This window comes from Aphelocoma coerulescens, chromosome 4 (genome assembly GCF_041296385.1).
Source record: "Aphelocoma coerulescens isolate FSJ_1873_10779 chromosome 4, UR_Acoe_1.0, whole genome shotgun sequence".
Taxonomy (NCBI): Eukaryota; Metazoa; Chordata; class Aves; order Passeriformes; family Corvidae; genus Aphelocoma; species Aphelocoma coerulescens.
This window is the reverse complement of record NC_091017.1, coordinates 10,156,215-10,170,864: the sequence shown is the minus strand read 5'-3', so window position 1 is coordinate 10,170,864 and position 14,650 is coordinate 10,156,215. Positions and strand designations below refer to the sequence as shown.

Below are 14,650 nucleotides of genomic sequence, written 5' to 3'. Positions count from 1 at the left end.
ATAAGTTGAGAAAGTAGGCTGCAGAACATCACACCACAGCATGGGGACATGAGCAGAATGTGCTATTGGGAGTTATCCTTCCTGTGAAAACATGTATAGTTGCACAGGACGGTGTTATTGCTTGTACTGACCAGGGATCCTCTGTTATAGCCCTTCATTAAAACCAACTTCATTTCATGCCATGAGTCTTTCTTTCTGTGGTTTCTTCATGGTGTCTTCCTTTGTTCATATTCTCTTCACAAATATTTTGCCAGAAATACAAGTGCTAGCATTTTCCTAGTAATTTTCCAGCAACTTTTCATGTGAGATGAGTCTTAGCCAGCCAATGGCACTCTATGCCATGCTGGCTTATGTCACATTGCAAGGCAGATGATCTGACTGTCTCTTGTTCACTGTCAGCTTGAGACACTTGAGTAAACACATTGTCAGTGGCGTGTGAAGCATGGAACAATGCCTCAACTGTATTTTGTTAGACAGACAATTCTTTCCGTAATGTTCTTATCCTCAATGCCAAAAAGTCACATAATCAGATGAAAGAAAACACATATTCTAGATCCTGAATACTTCTTCTTCTATTTTCTGCTTATCTTAGTCTTGGTCATTTGAAGTAAATTGAATGATATATGTTGATACCACAGTTTGACCTAACAGGGAAAGAAATAGGTTGATGATAAACCTCCTGGCAATGCTCAAGAAAGCTGAACTGTTATTTAACAGTTTTGTTTGTAATTTTTTTGACAAAAACTGTGATTGAGATACACACTCCTGGCAAAATATCAGCCACAGGGACATCTTGGGTCATCATGACAAGTATTTATTATTTTGTTTTATAGCTATATAGGAGAATCTAGATTTTGTTCTCTTTTGTACTCAAAGGGAAACTACGCTGTCTTTAGGCCCTCTGCTCCTCCTCTGAGTGTTGCATGGGAAGAGATGTTGCAAGTACGATTTTCTTCATGCAAGCTACAAAATGGTTTCTTCTACACAATTTTATGTTACAAAAGTTTTATGAGGCTTGACATTTTTGGTATTTACTACAATATGAAATACATTTATTTAGAAATTTTCTTAAGGTATCTGAAGAAAGAACGTGTGTGTGATGACTTAAAGAGAAAGTCATCATCTTGGTTTTTTCTTGTGGCTTCACCACCCCCCACCACTCCCTACCCCCCACCCCTCTGTTTTGTCACATCTGAGGAGGTTTGTGGAAGGAAAGTGTAAAGTGATTTTCTCGGTTTCCTAGGCTGCAGGCTGATTAGACATGTTGAGGTGCACTTTGGCTCTGTGACAGTGCTTGACAAAACTGCTGGAGCTGGCAATTCCCTTAAGGGACATTTTTAGTACATAACTCTTAAATAAGAAAACATCTGCTGTTTTTTGTACTGCTGTTCTGCATTCTCTTATTCTATCTCTCAAAATTAAAGATGCGGGAGACAATTGAAAATAGTTTTATTTTCCCTCTAGAACAAAAGAGTAAATCTTTTAAAAAAACTGTTAAACTGTTGTTAAGGTTCATTACAGAGGCAGATGGGTCAGAAAATCATCACAGAATTGAAAGTAGTACACATAATTGCTATCTTTTTATTTCTTTCATTTTTTTTTTATTTTTTATTTTCTTGCTTTTGTCAGGAATGTTCACAGAGCAAATTAATTAAGCAGTTTATTCTTCTGTGTGATAGAACAGCAATTCTAAGGTCTTGCCTGGACATCCGTTACAAGCAAACAAAACCTAATTTCTTGTAAATTATTGTTTTTGATGATTTTCATAGGTCACTCAAAAATTGTCATCTTTAGAGGTCCTCTCAAATTACCTCTCAAACTAACATTAATATGTTTAGAATAAAGCCTTGTTAAAATCAAAGAAGCAAATTATCCAAAGTCACTTGGGAGTAATGCATTTACATGCAGATAACAAATACTGATGGATAAACTTGCTAAAATATTCATAATCTAGGAAAATCAAGGCTTGCCTTACTGTGTATGCAAAAGGACTGTACTAATGATTCAAAATATCTGCTTTGGTCCTGTGCTGCCTAGCATGATGTCCCAGGCACTGAGCAATCTTCTGCCTGCCCCGAGCAGGGACAGATGGAGTCCGATTGGGGTGCACAGGAGAACGGGCGAATTTCTAGCTAGGGTTTGCCTTGCACCCTGATGGCTAGTGCGTGTGAAGGATGTAGGATAAAGCAGAGGGACTCTCAGTGGGAGAAGGAGTTCACTCCATGGTAAAAATCCACGGAGAAAAACCAAGGCACATGCCCAGCAGGACAGTTTTGTATCCCAACAAGCAGGCGTGGAAAACACACAGCAACCAATGATACATCAGCCAGGGGGCGGGGAGAAGAGATTACAACTAATGGGAGGAGGGGTAGGTGGGGAGGATTAGAAAGGACCAATTAACAGCCAAAGGAGAAATATGGGGAAGGGAAAAGTGTGGCTACAGGTAAGGCACTGGCCGCAGCTTTTGGTGTGCTCAAGGCTTTTGGGGCTGGCCCTAGGGTTGGTCATTGTTCATTGCAACAAATATCAGATTTACTCCAGTCATTTAATTATTTACAAATGTAGTTCAGACACAGCTAACTGGAAATTTTACTTGGTTTTGTGACCTCTTCTCTAACATTGCTTAATTTCCCAGGATGGTTTTGGTAAAATGATGGAAACAATAGATCTCTTCTGTAGTACTGTTGGATCAACGAGCAATATCACAGGCTGTATCATGACTTACACCTTGACTGCTTCTTTGCTCCATGCTCACAGGGAATATGGAGCTGGCGTCCCTGGCAAGGCTGAGTTTGAGACACAAGGCTTGCTTTTCATTGATGGCAAGGTCCAACAACCCCAATTCCCTGAAAACACAGCACAAGTTGATAGGCAACCACAATAAATAAGAGCTATGGCAAAAGGCAAAACATCTTTGCAATATGCTAACCTTCCAATGTCCAAGTTCCACAGGAACCTGTTACTTTACACAGGTTTTCAGGAACTTTATAAAATGCTTTTATTTCATGTTTTCACCTGGTGCAGTTAAGGAAATTATTGGCTGCTACAGGAGAGGAGAAGAGATTTGTCAAAAAGAGTATTGTAGAAACCCAAGAGAGAGATTTAAGGGATGAAAAATCTACAAATTTCAAATTGGTAGTAGCTGTGTTTTGTTCCACACAGATAAGAGGAACATTTTGAATATTTGATTGTTTGAAGTTATGAAATTTATGGTTTTGATCAAAAATTTAGTGTTGATTTCCTGTGCTGAGTTCTTTTTTGATACCATCAAGAATTACTAAGGAGAAACTCACTGTGAATTGTTTGACAGGATTTCTAGTACTCGGTTTTCAGAGCACAAATTGCTTATACCCTTGTGTTTGTGAGGTTTCAGGGCTTCTACACTCTCCTCATAAAGAAGCTGCTGAAACAAAAATTACTTTTTTTCCAGTTAGATGCATTCAAAACCTTGCTATCAGTTTTTATTAAAAATGCGAAATGAATTTTCAGCAGAGCTTTGACACTTACGTTGTTAATGTGCCTTCAGGCATGTAATTAGTAGAAGACTTTAATCTTTTATATTCCATACTTTGATCAGAGAAAATAAGCTCAGAGAAGCTATAAAGTATTGACCAGCATCTTTGATAAAAGAAAGTTGTAAGCACCACTTGAAGATACTTTCATAAACTGGAATGCACATCATTAGTTCTGCTTATAATAAAGAGAATGTTCTCTTATTGTTATTATTGGTATATCACTCTATCCCATAGAGTGTTGTGGTTTTCTTCTCCCTTTTCCCATTTTTTTTAAACTTGTGATATTTTTCAATTTTCACAGAAAAAAACCTTGGAAACTGCTTTCTGTAGCAGCCTGATAAATAAATAATTTCTTCTATTATTGATTACAAGCTGAAAAATTTAATTGATCATTAATGAAACAAGTCTGGGAGACTAACTAGGAAGATGAAGCTGTTTGCATTCATACTTTTGAACATGTAATGAAGATTAAAATCAGGGCGCCCTTAAAGTAAACTAGGAATTAGCAGAACAAAAACCAGGTTTGAAAAGTCAGCATTTTATAGTAGTTAGATTTAAAGCTTTCATAAAATATTATATTGAAAGGTGTGAATTCTTTAATTCTACAATTTTCTTATTCCTGCACAGATCAGACCAGTCACTAATAAAATCAGAATGAGAGAGGTGTTGGGTTCAGCCTCAAGAGAGAAGATAAGTTTAATCAGAAAGTCTGATGACCAGATTCTGTTATTTTCTTGTTCCATCTATTTCCATAATGAAAATGAAAATGTCTTTTTGTCCCTGAAAATTACAAAATTAGTTTGATATGTTTTTGACTTATGATTCAGATCATACTCTTGAAAAATCCCCAGAGGAGAAGTCTGTTGTGAATCTACGTATGTTCACTGTGTAGTACATGAAACACAGGGTCACGTAAGAAAAAAACATGACCCTAAAGTTAAACTTCATGCTAATTTTAGGAACATGGAAAACAAGACACTTATTTAATGCAGTCCATATAGCCCTCAGTTGTTTCACAGACTACAGAATGCACTAAATATCCAAAGGAATATTTGTAAATAATAGAAATAATCCTATATGATCTTCAAGGAATAATAATTTACATATTTCAATTATTGCTTATATAAACACTCTCAAATATAAAAGCATTTTAAAAAGTTCTGTCATCTCTAAATTATGAAATGCACTACTCCAATCTCTCTTCATCAAAAACCTGAATCCAGAACTTGCATTTTATCTCAAAATGTTATCTCATCCCTTCCCAGAATAAACATCTGTCAGGAAACAAGATGAAATAATTTAGCACCAAGAAAAGAGGACCTTTTCACATTCTTCCATCCTTACTGTCTATAGGGCAGATCACTGCTTCTACAGTTTGTAATTATATTATTGGCACTTCAGGCTTGGGAGGAAAAGGCAATCTGACAGACATTGCTTTGAGGTTATTTATTTCAAACTCTTTTTCAAAATAAGAGAGTAAAAGTTTCTCCTGTCAAATATCAAAATCATTTAGACTGACTATTTTATGAAGATGAGATGCACATATAATTCAAAGTACTAAATAAAATAGTACATTTGAGGTGATTTCAATTATTTTACCTCTCTCTAGTCAATTTCTCAATAATTTTCCCCTTTCCAAGGCTTGCTCTTTATTTGGTTAGATTTGTTCATAAACAAGTTATCTGTGAAAACACGAAAATTAATCACTTTTCCATCTTAGTTCTAAATTATTCTTTCATGGGTAACTTCAGTTGATTTATTCACCAAAAGGAAGCTCATTTTATATCAATATATATTGATCTGAATTATCAAAAGAAATGTGCTAGATCAAGAAATAATCTTTATAAAAACAATTTTTCTAATTTCTTTCAAAAGGAGCCATTTAGTCTGGGGATTGTGATGGAAACATGTTACATTTATTGTTTTATGTTCCTTTTAATGATAAAAATCAGAAAATCCTAGTTTAATGTGTGTATTGGGAACAAGAGTGGGGCCCTCTAGTGACTATGACAAAGGGAGTTAAAACCCATAAAGACTATTCTATATAATATTTAGCTTGTCATTATTTTTTCTACATGAAAAATTCAAGACTATTCAAAACTGTTTCTACATGACTATTCAAGACTATTTTCATTAAAAATACAATAATTTGCATACTACGTAGTACCTTCTGCATTTAATCAGTAAATTGAAAGAGATAGGAGCCTGTGAGGAAAAAAAAAAGACCATAAATTGGTATTATTGAAGACTGCGCCATAATGAATATTTGTCAAGAGCTCATTTAAAATAGTTTTACTTTAGAATATATAAAAAGCCTCTGAATAATATTTTGTATTTGAAATTTTTAGATTCCATTTGCACATAAGGTATTGAGCCAATAAATTTGAAAATGCATTTATAGTGAAAAAATTACCTACTGTAAGTTGTATTTTGCAAAAAGTCTCTAAAATAACAAAAATAATTGTGTTACTTAAGGTAATAAGTGATGCCTGCAGTTAGGTTATTGAAAAGTTTTAAAGCTTACAGATATTGAATAATATCATAATGCATTAGATGTACAAGGAATACAAATTTGATCTTTTCCCAAATTCATTACAACAAGAGAAATAATTGTTTAAAAAATAAATAAATTAAGTGAAGGCTGAATCAATGCTATGAAAAAATTCTAGGTAGTTTTACCCTGAAAAAGAATTTCAGCTACAAAGTAGCACTGCCAGATTCACCCCAACTCTGCAGCTAGAAGTCTATTTGTTGTGCCACAAGCTTCATTTGACCTGAGCAGTGGCAGGGAAAGTGAAACACCGTCTTAGCTCATGACTTGCTGATGGTTTTCTTCGTCTCTTCCCTCCCAGGCTCATGCCATAGATGCCCAGTGGTGCTGAACATCACAGCTGAAAACACAACTTGCCTACCAGGAACAGAGGGAAGATGGATCATCTTCAGCTGCAGCAGGGAGGGTGTAGGGATGTAGTGATGGGCTGTGACTCTGTGGTTCATTTAGAGAACAGCTGGATGAGGTAACTTTCTAATGAGGGAAGGCAGCAGCTCCTGGATTTCCCTCTCCCCAGTAAAGAGGAAGTAGCTGCACACCCAGCTGGGACAGGGACAGCACCTATGAGACTGACACTGGTCCTCCATGTGGACTTGCTCCTTTGGAGACACTCCACATTAGATTAAACTTTCTACTAAAACAGTGAGAGGCCACATTTCCAAATCACAAGTTATCTTTTATTAAAAAAGTAGTATTCTTTGTGGACAGTGCTGATGTACCCATGAGCATCCTCATTAGGCACAGATTGTATTTCCAGCCTGAGACCAGTGGATATGATGTATACCCTCAGCCTGGAAAGAACTGCATATATAAAATGCGACAGAAGTTTTGCCAGTACCTCATTACACATGGTTATCCTGCTGCTATACACAAACTACTTTAAAAACACCACAAAACTATACAGACTCTTCTTTTAGGTTTTTTTTTTTTTTACATTTTCCTGCAGTTTCCTTATGGTTTTGATGAAGTCTTTGTGTTTTGAGAGTAGTATTCATGCAGTGTTTTAGAGTGATTGTGTAAGAAGCTAAGTACAATAAGGCTAACTGTGAGGATCAGAAGAAAGGCTGGAATGAATGTCTTGGGGTACTCAAGTCTCAGTTACAGGAATCACAACATTCTTGCCTGTGTCCAGTGGAGAAGAGATCTCAAGGGCATAGATGCCATAATATTAAGGAACTGCCAACAGCACAGACTGACTTAGAGATGTGAATATTTGCTTAAACTTTTTCTGAGGGAGGAAACAGTGCTTAAAACTACACACAGCCTATTTCCATGCCTTTGTGTCAAGAATGCAATTCTCCTAGGTTTGGAAATTAAATGCAACATCTGTTTATGCAAATTAGTTTATGCAGTTTTTAAAGAAAACCCACATTTTTAGAAAATCCTAGTATGGACTTAATAGACAGCTGTTGAAGAAAGCATGAACATGGCGATATTATCTAAATTCAAGCTGCTTGGAAGCTGGAGGCTTTTTCCTAATTTTTTTTCTTTAAGTCTCATAAAACTTACTACTTGAATACGTGATACACAGACTGTTAAAATGTCACTTCAATTCTTTAGATGAAAGTTAACATATCCTATATGCTGAAGCAATGTGAAACCAAATTTAACAAAAGTCAGGTGGCTGTTATTTGTACCCTAGCAAGAGTGCTAGCAACTGTGCAGTGATAGAAGATCAAAGCAAAACAAACAAAAACTTACAGTATTTCTATGCTTCCCCAAAACAAAACAACAGTAATTAATGTTGGATAAAACACTTTTGGCTGTAAGTGGAATATACTCACAGAATACATTATCCTCCCAAAGTAGCTGTTATTCATTAAATAAATTATTCAAGAATAGTCTTTTGCAGTATTTGACCATCTCTCTATCTGGTTGAATGCCAACTCATTGAACAAATTGTTCAAAAGATAACAGCTTGATTCATGTATAATGTACTTGAAAAGCTTCTTTTCTGGTTCTTACCATCTCTGCTGAGACTAAGTAATATCCTGTGCTTCTATTAATAATTTGTCATATGGCTGGCAAAAATGAATATAGGCAGCAACAAAGGACAAGGATCTGACTTCTTCGGAGGTCAGTGGGAGTTTTGCCATTGACTTTAAGTGGGTTCAGGGTTTCACCCAAAGTGTTTAAGGGATGACTTTGAAATGTGATGTACATTGTTAGTGTATTTATGTTTCCATAATGTAAGGAACTGATTCTATTCTAATATTCTCCCATGATGACAGTGTGCCATAATATTTGGGTATATATAGATCATTGATAAAGCTGCAGAATCATTATCCAATATGATCAGAACTGTTTGTGTTAGTTACCTCTCTTAAGAGTCATTCTTTAAGCTTATTTCAATCTGTAAATCACAGATGGTATGGAAACTGCAGTATGAATACAATGGGGATTTTGACATTTTTTTGGTTATAAATATATAAATAACAAAAAACCCTTGCAAATTTATACTGTCTCTCTGCTTTATGAGAAGATAGAGTCAGAGGTGATACACAATAAGCAAGTTTCCAGAAGCCTGTTCGCTGAGCAACTCCTGCATGCTGAAGACAAAGTGACAATGATAAAAGACCCATGCTGTTGATTACATTAGACAAGACAGGACAAAATAGCACAAGATATATTAATGTTGAAGTTAAATTTAAATCCAGGTATAAACGACTTCAGGCAGTGTGCATAAAGCAAGAAAGCTCAAAAATAAAGCACCATGCATTTTTCCAAGGCTAGAGGTTCATCTTTCCAGGCTGTGAATGTTTTAAGATGAAGTTTGAAACAACAGCATTGTAATTTGAGTTGGAAATCCATGGACTGCCTTACTGCTTGTGAGCACTGCATTGTATGTGGAACTAATTTTCAGTTATTTTTTTTCTTGTAACATTTCAGCCTTTTTCTCAAGTCATTACTTTCCACAACACTGTCATCTTGTATGTGTGACCTTCAATTTCCATTGCCATGTTTAGATAAGAGCAGCTTATTAAATATAATGTTGGCCTATTCTTACAATTTGTAGCATTCCAGTAACTGAGGCTTTTTTCATTCATTTTCTAAATGCAGTACAAAAATTATTTAATACCATTAGGCTTTGTAAATTTCCTTACAGAATCCCCACTTAAAAAGCTTGGATGGGAAATACATAAGGACTTTTAAAGAAAGAATCTTTTGCTATTGGTTTCTGTGTTACTTTGAATTCATACAGCATGATAGTTTCACTGAGTGTTACAGCTGAAAGGAGACTTAAAGCCAGAGATGCTTATGTACAAACAAGTCTTCCCAACTCCTGATCACAGCTCCAAGGGCCGTCATTTGGCTTATCATGGAAGATGAAAGTAGGAAGAATATGCTCTGGGAGGGATCAAAACCCCTGGGACCTTTTCCCCATCTTATTCAGTTAAGCCTTTAGACTGACAGCTGCCTTCTGAGTTCTGATTTGATTGTGCGTAGGGTGGCTGATATCTAGGGTGTGAGTGAGACCTTTTCTTATATCAATACAATGACTGAGTCTTGTGATGGCCTAATGATTTTATGGCACTAGGAAGATCATCCTATTGATTTATAGTGTAGTCTACCTATTCAGGTACCTGAAATATTCACACCTGTCTTTAAAAAAAAAAAAGTTTTAAAATTAACTCAATGTTGACTTCATCTAGCAGGATTTTCCAAAGATTGCAAACATTTACCCACCTGAAATAAGGAGGTGCTTGCTAATGAGATTAGAAATATTTTTTTTTGCAGATTAGAGGAGTGTATTCCCAGAAGAGTAGTGTAATGGAATAAAATGCTTACTCCAGAAGAGCTAGAACATTACAGTACAGATGGTGGGTGAAGCAGGGTGCACCTGCACCAACAGCATGCAGGTGTAATATTCTTTTCCTTCCCTACCTTGTTCCATTTTTGCTGCTATGTCCTGCAATTTAGAGGGGCAAAGAATTAAACTAACAAGTTAAAAAAACACAGCTAATGCTTTTCCCTCTAGGTCTTCTGAGTTGAAATAAGAGCTGGAAATATGATTTTTTTTCTTTGGGAGGAGTAGGTGTCAGAGACTGAAATATTATAGTTTATGACTTAAACATTTTCTCGAATGACTTTTAAAACTGTATTACAAAACTGCAAAAAAGACTACCACACCCTGAATGGGGCCTTGACTGAGGCCTTACACCGCTTGCTGATGAAGATAAGATAAAGTAACAACTCAGGGCTGGGGACATTCACTGAGCACAGGCTTAACACCTCCAAGGTGGAGACCACCGCCCCAGGGCTATCAGCTGCCAGGCTCGAACAGACCCTCCACCAAAGGGTGGGGGGAGGAGAGGCTTTGGGTATCTTGGAAAAGCCTCTGGTCAGAAGCTTATCCACAGCAGAAGGGGTGACATGGCCCACCACAGGGGCCCCCCTCAAAGGGGTCCCCAGACCCTGCACCGGAGCACCAGAGACGATGCAACAGACCCTCAGTATTGCAAGGGACAGTGTCAAGCCAGCCCCTGCAAGAGGAGGCACGTGGGCGTTCCCACCTGGCCCAAAGAGTATATTAATCCACGGGATTCTGCACTCTTTGGCGTGTGGCGGTGTGGCATGGCGCGTGGCACGGTGGTGTGTGGCAGCATGGCCACAGCAGCGATGGGGGACCCTCACCACCAGCAGACCAGATGGAGGGGAACAACGAGATGTCAGATGGGTGATATGCTTCCACCTAAACCCTGTCACCTCTCCCTGTCCCCCCACTCCCCATGCACACTTCTTTTTTCCATTTCTTTCTATTTTCTTCCCTTCTCTTTGCCTCTTTTACTATTAAATAAAATACATCAGTTTTTTTGGCATCAACATCTAACCTCATTTGGTTTTAATCTCGTTTCTGGGAATATTTTGAACCTTCTAAGTTCTTTCTGGTTTATGCACAGAAACTTAGCTTGCTTTGCTTTTCTGAGGTTAAACCGGATTGTAACAGTAGGTAAAATATTTGGAGCTGTATTTCAAGTAGTAATTAAAAAATGTGAACTCAGCTCACAGCACTCTAAATGTATACATTTGAAGTCAGTAGGAGTGGAATATTTATATGGTGTAGATTTAAGATTAGATTTTTGTACAGAGTTTCCTAACTCCAGATCTTGGCATTTTGTTTTTCTTCCCATTGTTCTTCAAGTTCCGTTACTGCATACAAATGGCAAGGCACAGCTGTACTTATCAGATTTGGTTTCTTATGCTATCTTGTTTAAGACAAAACTTAAGATAAAGGTTCCTTTGAGAATGTAAAGGCTTGAAAGTTTCACTTTTATATCAGCACCTACCTCATACACTTATACTTAATTTGGCAGCTTTCACTAGAAAGAACAGCTACCAGGTGATTTTTGCATTCTGAATAGAGTACTAGCACAGAATAGTTGTATATCCTGCATCTTGTAACTGAGGACTGTGAAGTCAAAATAAATAAGAGCAGTAAAAAATCTATAACTGGGTATTTGTCTAATAGCAGAAGTATACCTATTCCTTGACATTATGTCTACAAAAGAGAATTTGAATAAGTGTGGGTCATTTTTTCTATATAAGTAAACAGATCAAGAGTTCACGTGGATAAATTGAAATCTAATCAAGATGGAATGCTGTAATATTACTTTTAAAGAGAGTTATCACAACATTCGTTATTGATATATTGGTGAAGATCTGTTTAAGGAAGTCATCAAAATATAATTTCATTTATTAACAGAGAACTTATCCAATGGATAGTATTTGAGATGTGAGAATATTTAGATATTGGATTTATATTGGAGTATTTATTTTTTACTCTATTCACTTTTCAGTTTCTGATACTTGTGTTTTGGCAACATATCTGTTCTTCTTCCTTTTTCATTTCAAGCAACAGCAAAGGTATCTTATTGCTTACCAGGGTATCAAAAGATGCTGCTATGCAAAGAAATGTGCTACCTCAGGAACATTAACATGATGTCAGTAGTGGAAGCACAAGGAAGGAGAATGGGTTTCATGGTAATTTTCACTTTCTCTGGAATCTCAAAAGATATGTCTTTGTCCAGGTTGCAGTCAGAGACTGATTTTTATTTTGAAGCCTTGTGGGAGTCCCACAGAGAAATTATTTAGGAAATTTCTCTAGTGTGTTGTGGTGATGCGATGTTTTTATTGTGGTTTTTTATGTTCTTTGTGCCCTAATGGTTCGTCCCTACCTTCCCCACTTCTACTCCCACTTGGCCTGTCCCAGATTCAAGCCGCTCCCCTGGTGCTCCCAAAAATGGTTATCCTCTCCCCTTGTTCTGGCACCTTCCCTGACAATCGCCCAAACCCCTCCCCAAGTTCTGGACTGTTCTGTGCCTATCACCAAAGCCCTCCCTAATTACCCTTATATGGTCCCCGTCAATCCCCCGAGATCCTGCCCCCTCGGATACCTCCCCTCTTGGAAATCCCCTAAACCTGGACGCCCCATTGGGGCATGTGACCACTCTCCCTCCACCCACCAAGACCATTGGACCAGATATAAGTCCTTCTCTCCAGCGTCCCTCCCTCCTAATCTGCCTATTGGTCCCTAGTTGGGTTATGCCCCCTGTTCAACCCCCCTTTATAAGGTGTAGCAAGCCTGCAACTGTGGCTTTTTTGCTGTGGATCCCGTTCAATAAACTTGGATTATCTCCTGTGGCAAGCCTTCCTGCTACTTTTTATCTTTCTCTTCCTGGAGGGCTGCTGACTGCCACAGTGCCTGGAGCCTTCGCTCCCCTGGGTAGAGCAGAGGCTTCAGAGGAGCAGCTTTTAAGCTCTGTGCCTCAAGCTGCTCCCCACTCCTGCCGCACACTGCTGGAGCTAGCCTGGGCAGTGGACAGCAGTGGTCACTGTGACAGTGTGTGTTTGCTTGGCTTGTTTTTGCACACAGCGTCATCTGCCTATCACATGCTATAATCAAACCACATGTCAGAAGAATGGGATAGACATGAGAGCTCTGGAAATCTGTCTGTACTGTCTTCCAGAATTTAGATGTCCCAAATCTCAAAGGAAAGCATCAATCTTCAGTACTTAAACCCTTCCAATTCCCTCCCGTTCAGTATTGGTTCCAACACCAAGTACAAGGATACAACTGTTGTACAATGCTATTCGAACACAACATTTTGAAGCAGATTAACATTTAAATGGTAAAAAGAAGCCTAAATCTCACCCGGAGATTATATTTACATTCGTAATTAACATGTTATCAAAACACAAGACAGAAAAATATAACAACAAAATGCTTATGTGCATTTACATTTCTATCCAGAAATATGAATTGAAAACAGAAATATAAGAAAGGACTCATAATTTATTTTCTTCTTATTAATTTTTCAGGAATGAGCATATCCTTCAGCAGATGTCACGTTGTTATCCTTGGAAACTTAACACAGTTAAAGTGATCCTGCCTATGCTTTGGGCAGATACTACAACATAGGTACTAAACTGCTGCAGTAACTTGCAGTGATGTGTTTATGCAGCCATGCTTCATGGCTCAGAATTCCTAGATAATATGTCAAAAAATCATTAAATATATAAAAATATTTTACAAGCCATGAGATGCTGGTAAGTCTCTCTGTGGATTACTTCTTGTATTCTCTGATCTCCCCACCAAGAGCTCTCAACATGTGACAGTAGATCTTTTATGATACTTGGAAGACTCAGTGACTTAGACGTTTTTAAGTTTAACTAACTTTTAATGTGCTAAGACATTTTCTAACTCATACAGCAGTCAAAGAGTGATACGCATTTAGGGCATGAAAGCAGTAAGACATGCTCATGTTTGAAAACTGTACAGTCAGAACAATTTAAACAGAAGGTTAAAGTTGCCTTTCTGTTCTTTTGCATTGTTTCCCCCTAATTTTCCTACCTTTTTTTTTTTTTTTTTGGTTTTGTATTTGCTGATTTATTATGTGTAGAGGATGATTACATTTAGATTGGAGTTTTAGGGTTTTGCTGCACATACAAAATGTCATGGACTAGCAAGCATAGTCCTGGAAGGTATTTTCCTGCAAAGAGGTGCTTACAGCTTCCTCTATGACCTAACAGAACCTATCGACTGGCTAGTTTGAACATCGACAATTTTTTAAGCCACTTAAAATTTTGACCTCCTCTGTGGTCCACATTTAAGAATGGGCAAACCCCGGGAAGCTGTCTCTCTTGCTTCCGGCCGGGGGACAGGTAACTGGCCTAGGCCCATACAGGGCCCAGCAGGCCCCGGCTGGGACACAGCCATCCTGGAGCCGATGGGCCCTGTTCCACCTGCGGCCCCCTCCAGCCCTACTACGTGCAGACAGTGCGGCCTGGCTTCCCCCTCTCCAGTGCGGCCAAAGATTCAGCTGAAGCTGCCCTGCTGCCCGGCAAAGATCATGTGACCAACAGTGATAAGCGAAATTCCAGCTGCAAGGCCCGGGTGAGATTAACCCTTTTAGTGCTGTAAGTTTCCTCCAGAACAGATGGAGCCTGCAGAGCTGAAAACCTGAGGGAGGAGAAAGAGGAGATGCTTAAAGCTGAAATTCTGTTGTAAAGCTGTGGTGGTGATAGACTATGATATATCAGAGTACCTGTTGTAATTTCATGAAAGCATGGGGGTGGTGGAGCG

General features: G+C 38.0%; 1 long non-coding RNA gene across 1 annotated transcript; it reads right to left on the bottom strand.

Annotated features, from left to right (window-relative positions):
* Nucleotides 1-1,413: 1,413 nt before the first annotated feature.
* Nucleotides 1,414-6,417, bottom strand: LOC138108949 (uncharacterized). The gene is made up of 4 exons (XR_011150154.1): nucleotides 6,195-6,417; nucleotides 5,683-5,720; nucleotides 5,115-5,197; nucleotides 1,414-2,846 (listed from the first exon to the last, which is right to left on the bottom strand). It is a non-coding gene; the product is annotated as an uncharacterized lncRNA (long non-coding RNA).
* Nucleotides 6,418-14,650: the final 8,233 nt, after the last annotated feature.